Source organism: Lygodium microphyllum, chromosome 10 (genome assembly GCF_053477565.2).
Source record: "Lygodium microphyllum isolate KBCC chromosome 10, Lygodium_microphyllum_v1.1.10, whole genome shotgun sequence".
Lineage (NCBI taxonomy): Eukaryota > Viridiplantae > Streptophyta > Polypodiopsida > Schizaeales > Lygodiaceae > Lygodium > Lygodium microphyllum.
The window spans coordinates 34,971,888-34,988,862 of NC_141144.1; positions in this window are offsets into that span (position 1 = coordinate 34,971,888).

Genomic DNA, 16,975 nt, shown 5'->3' on the forward strand with positions numbered 1-16,975 from the left:
ATGGATTTTATCACTAAGTTTCCGATTGTTAGGGGAGGATATGACACTATCTTTGTGGTAGTGGATAGACTCACAAAAATAGTACATTTCTTTCCCATGAAAAAAGACTGACACATCTTTAAATGTAGCTAAATTATTTGTGAAATAAATCTTTCGTTTGCATGGTATGCCCAAAATTATTGTTTATGATAGAGATTCAAAATTTACATGTAACTTTTGGCAAGCCACATTTAAGGGCCATGGAATTGAACTAAGGATGAGTATTGTATTTCATCTGTAACTTTTACATTGGAATTTACATGTAACTTTTGGCAAGCCACATTTAAGGGCATTGGAATTGAACTAATGATGAGTATTATATTTCATCCGTAGGCTGATGGGGAGACAAAGAGAGTGAACTAGGTTTTAGAAGACAATATACTTAGAATGTATCTAAATGAAAAACAAAACAATTGGACTAAATATTTAGCCCTAATTGAATTTGCATTCAACAATTCGTGACATGCGTAAATTAAAATGACTTCATTTGAAGCAATATATGGTTATAACCATGTGACTCCTATTCATTTTTCTAATGCTTCAAATAGAGTAGAAATTTAAAAAAAAAAACTTGCAACAATGGATGAGAAATTAAAAAGAACAAAGAAACACATTAAAGAAGCACAGCTAATGCAAAAGAAATATTACAATAATAAAAACAGAACACTAAAGTTTAATGAAGGTGATATGGTTTTCTTGAGAGTTGAACCCCATTGAACTAACTTGTTTCTTGGGAAAGATAGAAAGTTATCTCCACATTTTGGAGGACCACTCAAAATTCTAAAGAAGATTGATTCACTTGCATATAAGCTGAAATTGCAATCTCATGTTAAGGCTTGTCCTGTTTTTCATGTGAGTTTATTGAAAAAGTATGTTGCTAACTTTGATCATGAGAAGTTTATATTACAAGAAGATGGAATATTGAAGGTGGGACTAGAATTAGTATTTGACATCATAAAGTAAGACATCTTAGAGGTAGAGATATTGTAGAGGTATTGCTAAAATGGGATCGAATGCAACTTGGGTTTATGTAGATAGTTTGCAACAAGAATATCCATCTTTCCAACTCTCAGGACAGAGTTATTGAAAGAAGGGGAGAATGTGATATGCCCTAATAAAGAAATATTGAACTTTTTTTTTGAGATGTATGTAGATAGTATTTGGAAATGATTTTTATATCATTTTAAGTGTTTTGACAAATTTTGGTGATGGTAAAATTTTTGTCAAAATTTTTCTTAACTTTTAGGCAAAAGACTTGTTTTAGAAGCTAATTTCTTATCAAATGGAGCAAAAATTGGTAAATTTCCTCTCGCAAAGTTCAAAGAGGAGATTGAGGAGAATATTTTATCATCTCATAGGCTCGGTCCAATTAATTACCATTTTGGAGATATGAGCCTTCAAAAATATAAAATAGAAAGTTTTTAACACTTTAAAATAAAAAAATGTATCATGCTATTTGTGATTTCTTTCCATTTTTTTGCAAGTTTACATGCAAGTGATGATTTGGGAGGATTATTTCAATTTTGGTATGTGCCGTTCTTGAAAAACACACATTAATTATAAAAAGCCTATTTTGGATATGTAAATTCATTTTGGTAAAAAGTTGAGCGAACAATCATCTTCCTCCAAAAGCCAAGATTGAGAATGTGAATGTGATTGCGATTGAGATTGTGAGTGAAAGTGAGATTGAGAGTGAGATTGCGATCCTTTTCATATACATGATTGCATGCCTCTATTCCCATTCCACCTATTGCCCAATTGTAGTACTTCCTACATGGATTAGATTTTAAAATCCAAGTGCAGTTGAGTAGTAATTGTCTTTCTAATATAGATAGTGCCATTACACGAGCAGAGGAGTTAGAGTCACGATTACAAGAAACCTATGCATCTTGGGCAAATCTCTATTCAAGTCTAGGTCCTTACAATAATTTGGCAATAACTATAGCTAGTGGAGGTCAAGGTGCAATAAGTACACCCATGAGCAACCCTAATGTAGGAGGAAGTGATGCAAAATGTACTTATGTTGCCTGCTCCTCTTAAAGCTACTATGAAAATGACTAGCCAAATAGCTCCATTAAATGGCAAAAGACAAATGAGGAATCCCAATGGAATGCCAACTCATCATTGACCAATACCTAACCAGGTGGTTAGGCTATCCAAACGTGAAGAGTATGATTAGAGTTATGAGTCTAGTGCGTTAAATGTTCTTGGTGAAGTCAAGGACATGATGAAGCATTTTACAAACATGATATGTAAATAATATAGAAAAATAGCTGTAGATGTAAAATTCATGAAGAAGTAACAAAATTTAATAGGAAGTTGGCACCATGAAGAAGGTGGTCCATCAAGGTTTAGCTATAAATGGTGTGGTGGTCAACAATGCTAAATGTGATATAAACAGGAATTCCAACACTTGCTAGAGCAAGATTAGTTTCCTTCAACAAGGAAAAAGATAGCCAGATCCTATTAATCATCGAGGACAAGGAAACAATCTTCAACAAGACGAGGGACCAAATAAAATTTTGTAGAGAGGAAATGCTATAGTGGAAGAATTGCCTAGTGGTAGTGGTGTAAGTTTGATAGATGTAGTGTGTGTTAATGACATTGATGCTTGTTATTTACGAGTAATTATGAGAGGTCAAAAGGGAAAAGAGAGAGATAAAGATAATGCAAAACCTATTGAGAAAACCCCTAAACATGATGATAAGGGTAAGTAAATTCTTAACCTTCATGTGCAAGGTGGTCCTTTGAAGGCTATTGATGGCAAAGTCGATCTGCACTCGGGGGATTCAATATATATATATCCATACATCATGTGCTTTCAATACATATTTATAAATATCCTTATCTATGAGATTTTCTTAAATAAAACAGAATAATTTTCTATTCTCCCTTTATATTACACCATTTGTATGTACCAAATGTATAAAAATGGTAAATTAAAAATACCTTATTTTGAGCGGACGTGATGCATAAATATATTCATGAATGACCATCTTGATGATCTGAATAAGGAGAAAATGAAGAAGAAGCTAAAGGCCAAGAAAGAGGCGCCTAAGTCTATGAAGTAACCAAGATAGTGGATGGTTTGGAGGGAGAAAAGAGCTACTGCTAACTTTCAAGAATTTGGTCTAGCAAGTTATCTTTGTGAGGTCAACCTCTGATGTTAACCTCTTGTAGTTAATTAAACTATTCTCGAGGAGTGTGTAAGGAGTTTAAAAAGATCCTTCATCATCGCATATATTGGTGATGATTGGTTTGAACATGCTAAAAAATATTACCCAAGGGTACCAACTTATGTTGACAATATATTGGTGGACCATGCCATTGTGGATACAGGATCCTCCGTTAATATTATCAGCTTAGAATTGATGGAGAGGTTGGGAGTACAGGTCCAAAAATATTCCTTCACAATTCTAAGGATGGCTGACGACAATTTGAGACAATCAAAAGGTTGTATTACCAAAGTCCATGTAATCATTGCTAACATTGAATGTATCCTAGACTTTAGAGTCATTAGGTTTGTAAGGCAACCAAGCTACGAAGTGCTTAGGAAAGCCATGGATCTTGAAATACAACTATCAAGCCGATATTATCACTTTGCAAGAATTTGATTACGAGATTAAGAGCAAGCAGTTGACAATGCAAGGCATTGTAGAATGTCTTGTAGACTTTAGGAAACAAAAAGAAGTATTGGCTGAGACTAGCGATCTCAAGGGTCTGTTTAAAATAGACATGGCCTCCACTCCATCCTAGTATGCTACAATCATGTATTATCTATCTATAAGAGAGACTTGAGTCTCTCTATTTAAGGTGGAGAAAAGGAAAATTAAATAGAAAGCTTTAAAGTTTACTTTAATTATAGGAACACTATATTAGCAAGGGGTAGATGATGTTTATAGCTGATGTGTTATGCCTAAGAAGGTTCCATTTATCTTAGAAGAGTGTCATGACTCAACTTGTGGAGGGAACTTTGCTGTGGACGGTTGATGTGGACCAAAAAGCCTTAAGAACTGGATATTGGTAGCCATCCATATTCCAAGATGCATTTGCATATGTAAAGAGATATGATGTATATTAGAGACATGATAGTAAAGAGAATCAAAAGCATCCAGTCACTCCTATTATGGCTTCATTACCATTTAAGAAGTGGGGCATTGACTTTGTAGGTCCCATTACCCTGTTTTTGATGCCAGGAGGCATATTCCACGGTGGATTTCGTGCCACGGTGGATTCCGTGAGGTTTTACGGTGGATTCCATAAACTTTAATGACCGGGGCTCATACACAAAGTGGATTCTTTGTGCGAGAAGTTGATGGGGACGCCTGTCCTTTTCGGGCGTTTTATTAATTTAGTGTGTACATGGGTGATTCCATAGCGGGTGATTCCACAAAATACATATTAAATTAATAAACGTTTATGAGTTTAGAGTGCGTACTTGTAATAAATTAAGGGTAGGATTTATTTCTAACAAGTTGATTTATTTATGTAGCTGAAGACTGCTAGGTATTCACTTTTGTTGGTTTAATTGTATTATTTTACTAACGATTTTGAATGCTTCAGTTGATGTGTAGAGATAGCAGCAGTGGCGAAGGAAAGCATTGGAGTTTAGCGAGTATTCAACCTATGGATTATATTTTGATAGGCGCCATGCCTATATTTTGTCATGTCTATTGAGACATCGATTATTTATTATTATTTTGTATGCGCCTATGCGCACGGATATGTTATTTCTATTTGGACATTGTGTTGGGCGTGCCAGACTCTATGGGCACCGTCCATTAGCTTTATTTCTATTTTCGTAAAAGCAAACTCAAAAGCTAAAAGCTTGTCATATTTTTATAAATTGGGCTATTATTGAGCATGAAGATGGAAATATACATAAAATACATGCTTTGTGAAGCGCTCACACAAGGCATGGGGGGAGATTGAACCCAATTGGTCTCTTGCTCTTGTCGTTCATGCTTTTTACATTGTAATTTGTGCAAAAAGGTAGAGTTCATTGTTCTTGGGGACCTTCCGGGATTCACTACGTGAGCATACTGCGACCGATCTGCGCACCAGTGGTATCAGAGCGGAGCTGAGATCAAGAGCTTCCAATCGCTACCCATCTCGTGCGAAGGCGAAGCTCCTGGAACGATCAGGCTCTACAGTCAATCTCGTCGCGAACCGTCGATACAGGCAGTCTTCTGGTGATCAAAAACCCCTGTTTCTGTTATCAGATCGCGAAGGACCAGGTTGTACAAATGGAGGACCACTCCCTCATCTCCATCAACAAGTCATGGATATACAGAGTAATTTCTTTTCATCAAGCTTCAAAGCTTAAGATTACTAATCAATAAGCTTGGATTAGAAGCTTAATAGCTTCACAAACTCAATCGTTTCATCTCAGAGGAGGTCCGATTTTTCCGCGTGGCGAAAAAACGCCCCCCCCCACGACTGTGCCGTTTTTTTGAAGATTAAGCCCCCCCCCCCATAAGATAAAGCTACCAAGCTTAAATCATTAAGCTTAAAGAAGTCAGACAAGTTACCTCTCAACTCTGTAAGTCAGCAACTCTAGGTCTTGCACTCCAGAAATCAAGTTCTGCAAGTCAACTATGATCAAGTTCTGCAAGTTCACTAAGTCGACTAAGTTCTGCAAGTCTGCAACTCCGCAAGTCACATAAGTCTGCAACTCTGCAAGTCAGACTAGTCAACTGGAGTCAGAACTAACTTGTGCTCAAAACTCCTAGAAGGGTTGTTCCTACGCAGAAACTCCGAACTGCAAAGTTGTTCGTGGCAAGGTATTCTACCCATACGCAGGTTTGCTGAAGTATTTTCAGCATATGAAGAAGGAAAAATCGCAGATTTTTTGAAGATTGAGAAAGAAATACCCAAAAACACATAGCCTTGTAACCCCGAATTTGAGCTACGCTCATCCCACTAACCTGATTTTGAGTGAGAAAGGTCTTTTGAGTTTTATAGGAATGACGGAACCACATATGGATGATCCTATGGCTGAAGACGACCTACCTGAGCCTATGATGGAGCAAAAGCTGGACTTAATCATGATGCAATTGAAAGAAGAATGAAGGACTAGGCAAGCATTGCAAGCGCAATTGGCAAAATTACAAAGAGCGTCCACTGACAAAGAAGAACCTCAAGCTGAAGATTTGATTCGACATACCATCGATGCCTTGAAGCTCAAACCATTCACAAGGAATCAAAGATAAGTAAACGAAGTTTCAAATTTCGTACTTTCAATGGCATACGAGAAGGAAAGACTATTTTATCATTCATTAGCCAGTTTGATGACTATTTCCATGAGAAAACTTATCCCGAAAAAGATAAAATCAAGTGTGTTACTAATCATTTGGTAGACAGAGCATCACTTTGGTGGACTGTAGTACGCAAGAGCATAGAATATCCTACTACTTGGGAAGATTTCAAGAAGAAGTTCATGCAGAATTTCCTTCCACCGCAATTTCATGAGAACGCTATCAAGCAATGGGATCTACTTCAACAACGGGATCGTGAGCCTATTCCACAATACACAGAGCGTTTTTGGAATGCACTCCTACAGCTACGCACACTTGAAGACGTACCAGAGACGATACATAAGTGGAAGTATATGTCTGGACTTCTTGGACATTACTATGCTGAAGTGAACATGTTCAAGCCTGCCACTCTTGAAGACGCCATTTCACTAGCTCACGACACTGAAGATAAGCTACGCGGTAGAGACAGACGACCATAGCAATTCCAAGACAATGGTAATTATGGATCTAAACAATTCGATTCCAATTTTAGAAGATTTAATCCAGGTCGTTTCTCTTCATCATTTTTCCGCAAGAATTGGGCTAAACCACCTGCATTACCATCCAATGTCAATCCAAATCCTAAGCCTATTCCACAAGCAAATCCAAATGTACCACCATTGCAAATAATGTAACCAAAGCCAAGCCAATAGTATGCTATAAATGCCACCATCCTGGACATCTCGCAGCAAACTGTCATTCAAAGAAGCCACCAGCTCATATCAACTATCTTGGAGCCATGGACGAAGACGAACATGAGGATATGCCTGATTTCACTGAAGATGAGGATGACACTACTACTACTTCCGATACTTTACCAGGTATGCCTACTCCACATTCATTATTGACTATGAAATGTTTGGTGCATAGAAAGGAAAAGACTATTTTGCATGATGACGGTAGTAGTCATGATTTTATTTCAGCAAAATTGGTAAAATAATTGAAATTACAGACTGTACCTACGCATTATCGCATAAAAGCTGCATTTTTAGGCACTAGGTATAATGGTACACAAGAAGTGAAAGACTTAGAGATTCAAATTGGTTCATACACTGAAAGAAGAAATTTCTTAGTTGTTCCATTACAGTCGAGTGACATTATTTTGGGAATGCCTTGGCGACACCAGCATAACCCAGATATAGATTATTCCACACACACAATGAATATTAATTTTCAAGGAAAATCTATTACATTATATGGTATGCATGCATGTAATGTTTTTCCACTGCTTTCGCATACTCAAACTAAACGTGCATTAGAAAAGAGTAGTAAATCATTTCTCATTTGGGTGAATGAATTGCAAGTAAAGGAAAATCATATGCACCCTAGGCATAAGGAATTTCTTGCATATTTTAAGGATTGTTTTGCAGAAGACCTACCACCAGGTTTACCTCCTTCACGTCCAGAAGACCATAAGATTGATTTGATCCCTGGCACACAATCACCTTGCAAAGCACCATATAGGCACAACTAGATAGAACAAAAAGAAATCCAGAGTCAAGTTGAGGAATTACTAAATAGAGGTTTGATTCGACCTAGCAGTTCTCCATTCGGTACACCTGTATTGTTAGTCAAGAAAAAGAATAATACCTATCGTATGTGTATTGACTACCGAGCTTTAAATTGTTGAGATATCGAGCTCCACTCGTGATATGCCAGGGTGACCATTGTGCATTTATGTCACCGACGTGTCAGTTGCAGATGCGGTTGGTACGCCGCCCATGAATAATAGCTACATGATAGCTATCCTTATCTACTCTAGTTCGTGGCTCAGTTAGTATGCCACCTTAGTTAGTTGAGTTTGGTTTGAGACCCATATATAGGGTTCTTCTATTTCTTTGTAAGAGAGTTCTTTTTTGGCTTACACAACTAAGAAGAGGAAAATTGTTTTCAGCCTCCACCCTTGTGTGTATTCCCCCATTGTGCAAGCAAGAAAGCTACAAGTGAGACTCCTTCCTTTTCTCCCACAATCTTGACATGGTATCAGAGCCTTGTTCGTGGTAAGGAGCTCAAGAAAGCAAGCCAAGCTCGCGGTGTTCTTGTAAGAGGAGCAGTGTTGCTTTCATTTTCTGTTTTGGAAGTAGATCTCTGCAGGTAGCATAGCCGGAAAGTGCAGGAGTGTATTGTCTCAGGTTGAGATGCCCTTCGCGGTGAAGTAAGAGGGCAGTATATGCTGCAGGATGCGACCTTGTTTTTTTTATTTGAGGCCATTTCGGGGCCTGTTTTGGAGGCGAAAGTTTTCTGCACGCACTCAGGAAAAGGCCCAGTTTTATGCTGTGCAGCCACTGTTCTACAGGTCGGTGAAAAGTTACTGTAGAAATTGCATCGTATGCTTGTGCACAGAGACATTGGGAGTTACAGAATCATCCCTGTTGCCTGTTGATGCAAAATCGTCACTAGGAAGTGACTGTGTGGTCAAATACCACTTTCGCCAGTTTTGCAGATTTTCCCTTGTGAGGGTGAAGCTGTGTTTTTTGCAGTGACAGAATTTTTTGCAATGTTCTGTAATGGCATGTGATTCTCTTTCACAGATTGTCACTGAAAAGCTTGACAAAAACAACTTCCAAGCATGGAAGTTTAGAATGAAGAATATCCTTATGGGAAAAGGATATTGGGAATTTGTTGCAGGAAATGAAGAAGAACCAGTTCTTCTTGATGTTCCCAATCAACAGCAAATGCAGGCATTTAAAGCATGGCATGAGAGAGCCAGGAAAGTTATGTACTGGCTGTCTATCAGCATTTCAGACTCTATGATTGTGCATATTCAAGATGCAAGTACGCCAAAGGAGGCATGGGATACTTTGTCAAAAATGTATAGCACAAATACGCAAGCCAGGAAAATGCAGCTCAAGCAAGAGTTGCACAATGTGCAAAGAGAAAGTATGAGCATCAATGACTACCACATGAAGGTGAAGAAGATTGTAGATGCACTTGCTTCCATTGGGTCGCCAGTGGAAGATGATGATTTAGTCTCAGTGACCTTGAATGGTCTAGAAAAGGATTATGCATAGTTCCGAACATCCATTTCCGTCCGTGAAAGATTTCCTGATTTTGAGGAGTTGATTGCTCTTCTAATTTCTGAGGAGCAGAGAAATGGTGGTGCATCTTCTTCAGGAGGAACTTCAAAAGAAGCTGTCTTCTACTCAAATGTTGGAAGAGGTAGAGGCAGAGGTAGAGGAGGCCGATTTGGAGGCCGTGGTAGAAATCAAAATATGCAGAAAACTCAAGAAAACCAGTCCTATGGAGGAGGACGTGGTAACTCTAGAGGCAGGGGGAGCCAAAGAGGTCGTGGTGGATGGCAAAGAGGCCAAAATGCAAACAGTAATGTTGAATGCTACTATTGTGGTAAAATGGGTCATATGGCTAAAGACTGCTATAAAAAGCAGAATGACATAATGAATGGAAAACTGCAACAAGGGAATTATGCATCTTCTAGTAGACAGGGTGATGACAGAAATGAGCTTTTGTTTATGGTGCAGCACATGAATAATTCTGTGACAAGTGCAGAAGAAAGCAAGGATGTATGGTATGTTGACTCAGGTGCATCAAACCACATGACAGGTCATGCAGAATGGATGGAGGATGCAAGAAAAATGGAAAAACCAGGATTTGTGGAGACTAGTGATGATACTGCACATCCTATTGTGCAGATTGGAAAAATTCCCTTGTCTATGCAGGATGGGAAAAAGAAATACCTGTCCGATGTATTTCATGTCCCGAATATCACCAAGAATCTTGTTTATGTTGGTCAAATGGTTGAGCAGGGCTTGCAGGTCAGATTTAATCATCATGGATGCTTTGTTGAGGATATGAAAAATAAAGGTCGCTTGATAGCAAAAGGAAAGAAGAAGGGCAGAATGTTTATTTTGGATGCAGACATGCCTGAATTGAGTGCAGCAATGTTTGCACATGGGACCGGTGTAGTTGCAGATATTGATATCTGGCATAAACGCATTGGTCATGTTAATGTACAACGACTTAAATCAATGCAGGCCCAAAACATTGTTGCAGGATTGCCTAAATTCAAGGTTGCAGAAATGCATAAGGTATGTGAAGCCTGTCAGTCATGGATGCTTTGTTGAGGATATGAAAAATAAAGGTCGCTTGATAGCAAAAGGAAAGAAGAAGGGCAGAATGTTTATTTTGGATGCAGACATGCCTGAATTGAGTGCAGCAATGTTTGCACATGGGACCGGTGTAGTTGCAGATATTGATATCTGGCATAAACGCATTGGTCATGTTAATGTACAACGACTTAAATCAATGCAGGCCCAAAACATTGTTGCAGGATTGCCTAAATTCAAGGTTGCAGAAATGCATAAGGTATGTGAAGCCTGTCAGTTTGGAAAACAGGCAAGGAAACCATTTCCTAGACATGTTCAAGAGAGTGAGAAGCCTTTGGAATTAATCCACTCTGATGTGTGGACTACTAAAGCTGCATCTCTTCGAGGCTGTCATTATTTTGTCACTTTTATTGATGACTATAGCAGAAAAGTTTGGGTGTATTTTATGAAAAATAAAAGTGAAGTTTTTGGGCATTTCAAAGCTCTTGAAGCTATGGTTGAAAAAGAAACAGGCCTGCAAATAAAATGCCTAAGGTCAGATGGAGGGGGAGAGTACCTCTCAAATGAGTTTGCAAGGTTTCTGCAGGAGTATGGCATAAAGCAGCAATATTCATGTAGTCATACCCCACAACAAAATGGAATTGCAGAAAGAAAAAACAGGCATATTGGAGAGGTATCTCGTGCCATGCTCAACGAAAAAGACTTGCATGATTTTTACTAGGCTGAAGCGGTTGCTACAGCAGTCTATATAATGAACAGGACTCCCACTGCAGCAATACATGGGATGACTCCAGAGGAGAGGTATACTGGTAGGAAACCAGATATTTCTCATTTGAAAATTTTTTGTTGCATTGCCTATGTACATGTACCAGATGAGTTGAGATCCAAGTTGGATCCAAAAGCTGATAAGTGCATCTTTATTGGTTACTCTCTGCACAGCAGAAAGGGTATAGATGCTATAACCCTTCTACTCCTAAGTTTACAGTGAGCAGAGATGTTGTTTTTGATGAGATGAGTAGCTGGTATAAACCAGTAAATGTGATTGATGATGTAGATGCACAAAGTGGTAATGCTGCACAGAATTCACAACAGCAGTCACAAAATATTAGTGGACCTGGAGCATCCTCTAGCAGTGGTTCACATTCTTCGCCATGGACAGGTAGATTGAGATCAGGAGAATCTTCTCAAAGCAATGTAAATAGTGGTATGCAGGTATCACGAAAAGGAAAAGAGAAGGTAGATCAGCCCATGTTTGATATGAATGCAGGTCACTCTTATGTGGATGGTGAATCCAGTGGCTCAGAACAGAGCATTGATGATGAGTTGGGTATTCCTTCTATTGTTACACCTAGAGTAAGGAAGACCAGGGATGTTTTGATAGCACCTGGGAGTGAATCTACTTTGTGCAGGTCTACGAGAGCTAGGTATCCTGTGGATAGGCTGAAATATGATGGATTTACAGCCATTCACTATGCCTATATGGTCAAAGTGATATAGGAACCAGAACCCACTTCTTTTGAGCAAGCCATGGGAAAAGAAAAATGGGAGAAAGCCATGGATGAAGAAATGGATGCCTTGGAAGCAAATGCTACATGGAAATTGGTACCTTTGCCTAAAGGTAAGAATGCAATTGGCTGTAAGTGGGTTTATAAGGTGAAGCACAATGCAGATGGTTCTGTGAACACATACAAGGCAAGATTAGTAGTCAAGGGATATGCAAAAACATATGGCATTGACTATGAAGAAACATTCAATCTGGTTGCAAAGATGGCAACCGTAAGAGCAGTCATTGCTATGGCTGCATCAAAGGGATGGTCTTTACATCAGATGGATGTAAAGAATGCCTTCTTGCATGGTGATTTGCAAGAAGAGGTCTATATGGAGCAGCCACCAGGTTATGTGCATGATGTTCATCCTAAGTTTGTTTGCAGGTTGAAGAAAGCCTTGTATGGCTTGAAGCAAGCACCTAGAGCATGGTCTGACAAGATAGGACAGTATCTTGTCACTATTGGCTTTCAGATTTCCAAGGCAGATTTCTCACTTTATGTGAGAAAAACAGAGAAAGATATTATGCTGCTTGTCATTTATGTTGATGATTTGATTATGACAGGTGAGAGTGATGAAGATATCCTTCATGTGAAAATGCTATTGAAGCAGAAGTTTGAGATGAAGGATTTGGGAGAGCTGCGTTATTTCTTGGGCATTGAGGTGATTAGATCACCAAGTGGGATACAGCTCTTGCAGAGGCAGTATGGATTGGACATGCTGTCCAAATATGGGATGACAGGCTGTAAGCCTATTTCAGTTCCTTTGGAGCAGAATGTGAAGCTGAGCGCAGATGCAGGTGAGCTTCTGGAAGACCCTACTATGTACAGACGCATAGTAGGAAGCTTGATTTATATGACTATTACCAGGCTAGATTTGATGCAGTCTCCAAGGAAAGCGCATTTGGATGCGGCTAGACGCATACTCAAGTATGTGAAGTCCACATTGCAGTATGGACTATTTTATGAGACTGGGGTTGAGATACAGTTGCATGGATACACTGATGCTGATTGGGCTGGTAGCATTTTTGATAAACGATCTACCAGTGGATATGTGTTCTCTTTTGGGAGTGCTGCAGTCACTTGGAGCAGCAAGAAACAGCCTATAGTTGCCTTATCTAGCACAGAGGCTGAGTACAGGGGCGCAGCAATGACTGCATGTGAGGTAGCTTGGTTGCATAAGCTACTTTATGATATGCATCAGCCTACAGATGGGCCAGTTGTCATTTATTGTGACAACATGAGTAGTATACACTTGGCAAATAACCCAGTCTATCATGCTAGAACAAAGCACATTGAGGTGCATTATCACTATGTGCAAGAGAGGGTTTTACTAGGTCTTATTGATCTAGGTTATGTCAGCACAGAGGATCAGGTAGCTGACATATTTACAAAGGCATTGGGCACAGAGAAGCTGCGCAAGTTCAGAGACCTGCTTGGTGTGTAGAAATTGGGATTGAGCTCGAGGGGGAGTGTTGAGATATCGAGCTCCACTCGTGATATGCCAAGGTGACCGTTGTGCATTTATGTCACCGACGTGTCAGTTGCAGATGCGGTTGGTACACCACCCATGAATAATAGCTACATGACAGCTATCCTTATCTACTCTAATTCGTGGCTCAATCAGTATGCCACCTTAGTTAGTTGAGTTTGGTTTGAGACCCATATATAGGGTTCTTCTATTTCTTTGTAAGAGAGTTCTTTTTTGGCTTACACAACTAAGAAGAGGAAAACTGTTTTCAGCCTCCACCCTTGTGTGTATTCCCCCATTGTGCAAGCAAGAAAGCTACAAGTGAGACTCCTTCCTTCTCTCCCACAATCTTGACATAAATAAGATCACTGTAAAGAATATGTATCCTATTCCTAGAGTTGATGACCTTATGGACAAACTGCAAGGATCTTCTATATTTAATAAAATTGACCTTAAGTCTGATTATCATCAGGTGAGGCTAGATAAATCTAACATATTTAAGATTGCATTCAGAACATAGTTTGGTCATTACGAATTCTTAGTCATGCCATTCGGATTGACTAATGCACCTGCTACCTTTAATAGAATGATGAACCGTATCTTTTTGAAATATCAGTATTGCGTAATTGTTTTCTTTGATGATATTTTGGTGTTTAGTTAAAATGAGAAAGAACATTATGAGCATTTGTCATTAGTTTTTCAGTTATTGAAAGAAAATCAACTGTTTGCAAATCCTGAAAAGAGTGAATTCTTTAAGACAGAAATTGAGTATTTAGGTCATATTGTATCATCTGAAGGAATTAAAGTTGATCCTAAGAAAATTGATGCAATACTGAATTGGCCTGTTCCTAAAAACATGCATGAGTTACGCTCATTCCTTGGTCTTGCTAGTTTCTATAGGAAGTTTGTACGTAATTTTTCATTACTTGCTTTACCATTAACCAAACTTCTAAAGAAAGAAGTAGTTTATCAATGGACTGAAAATCAGCAGAAATCTTTTGATTTATTGAAACATGCATTAACCAATGCCCCTATTCTACAGTTGCCTGACTTTAATAGACCATTCTTTCTAATTGTGACCGATGCTAGTGGATCAGGAATAGGAGCCGTACTTATGCAAGACAATCATCCTATAGCATATTCTAGTTGTAAGCTGAAACCCTCTGAGCTGAAATATTCCACATATGACAAAGAACTATTAGCAGTTGTACAAGCATTAAGACAGTGGAAACACTACTTAATGGGTTCAAAATTTATGATAAAGACCGATCAGCAAAGTATTAGACATTTACTTAGCCAACCCCAAATCTCTACCGTCATATCAAGTGGGCCTCCTTCATTCAAAGTTTTCATCCTATCATTCAATACCAACCTGGAAAAGAAAATGTAGTGGCTGATGCATTGAGTAGAAGACCTGCAATTCATAATATTTCTATCATATCTTTTGATTCTTTGATTGCTATGAAAGATACATATCACCAGGATATTACTTTTCATTCTGATTGGAATAAATTAGTTCAAAATAATTTCATTCCTGTTGATTCATTGTCATATAATGATGGATTTATGTTTTATGAAAAGAGATTGTGTGTTACAATTGCATTTCGATCTTTTGTTTTGAATGAAATTCATTGTCTCCCATATCAGGGTCATAGAGGTATCATATCTACATTACGTATGTTAACTGAAGATTTTTATTGGCCGCATATGGATGCAGATGTATCTAACTTCGTTTCTCAATGTTTGATTTGTCAAAGAGTTAAGAGACATCATGGTAAACAGTATGGATTACTCATGCCTTTGTCTATTCCATCTAAACCTTGGGAACAAATTTCTATGGATTTCATTACTGGTTTACCAAATACTAAATCTAACCATGATATGATTTGGACAATTGTAGATAGATTTAGTAAACAAGCATATTTCATTCCATGTAAGAAAACTTTAACAGCAGCACAGTTATTTTTGAAAACTGTTTTTACTAACCATGGATTGCCAAAAGTTATCATTTCAGATCGTGATTCTAGATTTTGTAACAATTTTTGGATTACCCTGTTTGCTAATCTAGGCACAAAGATTGATTTCTTATCTGCATTTCATCCAGAAACTAATGGACAAACAGAAGCCACAAACAACACCATTCTAGATCTTTTACGTGCATATACTATCTCTAAACCTCAGACATGGGACACTCATTTGCGTTTATTACAGTTTGCATATAACAATACACCACACACATCTACAAAGAAAGCACTGTTTGAAGTCATTTATGGATATAGATTATCTACACCTGTTGCATCTTTGTCTAATAGAATTCAAAGTGCTGATGATATTGCTAGTATGCATAATAGTATTTTTGATGAGGTCAAAGATATGATTGCTAAAGCCCAGCAATCATATACCAAACAAGCCAATAAGAAAAGACAAGCTATGAATTTCAAAGTTGATGATTATGTTTGGCTGAGAATAGAAAAACGTAGACTGCAAAGTGTAGATAGACATCCAGTTGTCAAACTAGCTCCTAGATTTTATGGACCATTTAGAATCATTCATAAAATTAATGATAATGCATTCAAGTTAGAATTACCATCTCATTGGAAAATTCACAATACATTTCACATTAGTTTATTGAGACCATTTGGAGGCCAATTACCTGTCCACCCTGTTTATGAAAACCCACCTTTATTAGAGGAAGAGACTGAAATACTTGAACTAGAAGCTATTATAGACACTGACTTTATGACCACTAGAACTGGCCGAAGATATTCTAGATATCTAGTTAAATTTAAGAACCATCCTGTAGAGGAAGCACAATGGATGCACGCTAGAGACTTAAATGCTTTTCCCACTCTGTTAGCTCCACATTGAGCTAATAGCAATTGAGGTCAATTGCTATCCCACCCCGGGGGTATGATGCCAGGAGGCATATTCCATGGTGGATTCCGTACCACGGTGGATTCCGTGAGGTTTTACGGTGGATTCTATAAACTTTAAAGACCGGGGCTCATACACAAAGTGGATTCTTTGTGCGAGAAGTTGATGGGGACGCCTGTCCTTTTCGGGCGTTTCATTAATTTAGTGTGTACATGGGTGATTCCATAGCGGGTGATTTCGCAAAATACATATTAAATTAATAAAAGTTTATGAGTTTAGAGTGCGCACTCCTAATAAATTAAGGGTAGGATTTATTTCTAACCAGTTGATTTATTTATGTAGCTGAAGACTGCTAGGTATTCACTTTTGTCGGTTTAATTGTATTATTTTACTAACGATTGTGAATGCTTCAGTTGATGTGTAGAGATAGCAGCAGTGGCGAAGGAAAGCATTGGAGTTTAGCGAGTATTCGACCTATGGATTATATTTTGATAGGCGCCACGCCTATATTTTGTCATGTCTATTGAGACATCGATTATTAATTATTATTTTGTATGCGTCTATGCCCACGGATATGTTATTTCTATTTGGACATTGTGTTGGGCATGCCAGACTCTATGGGCACCGTCCATTAGCTTTATTTCTATTTTTGTAAAAGCAAACTCAAAAGCTAAAAGCTTGTCATGT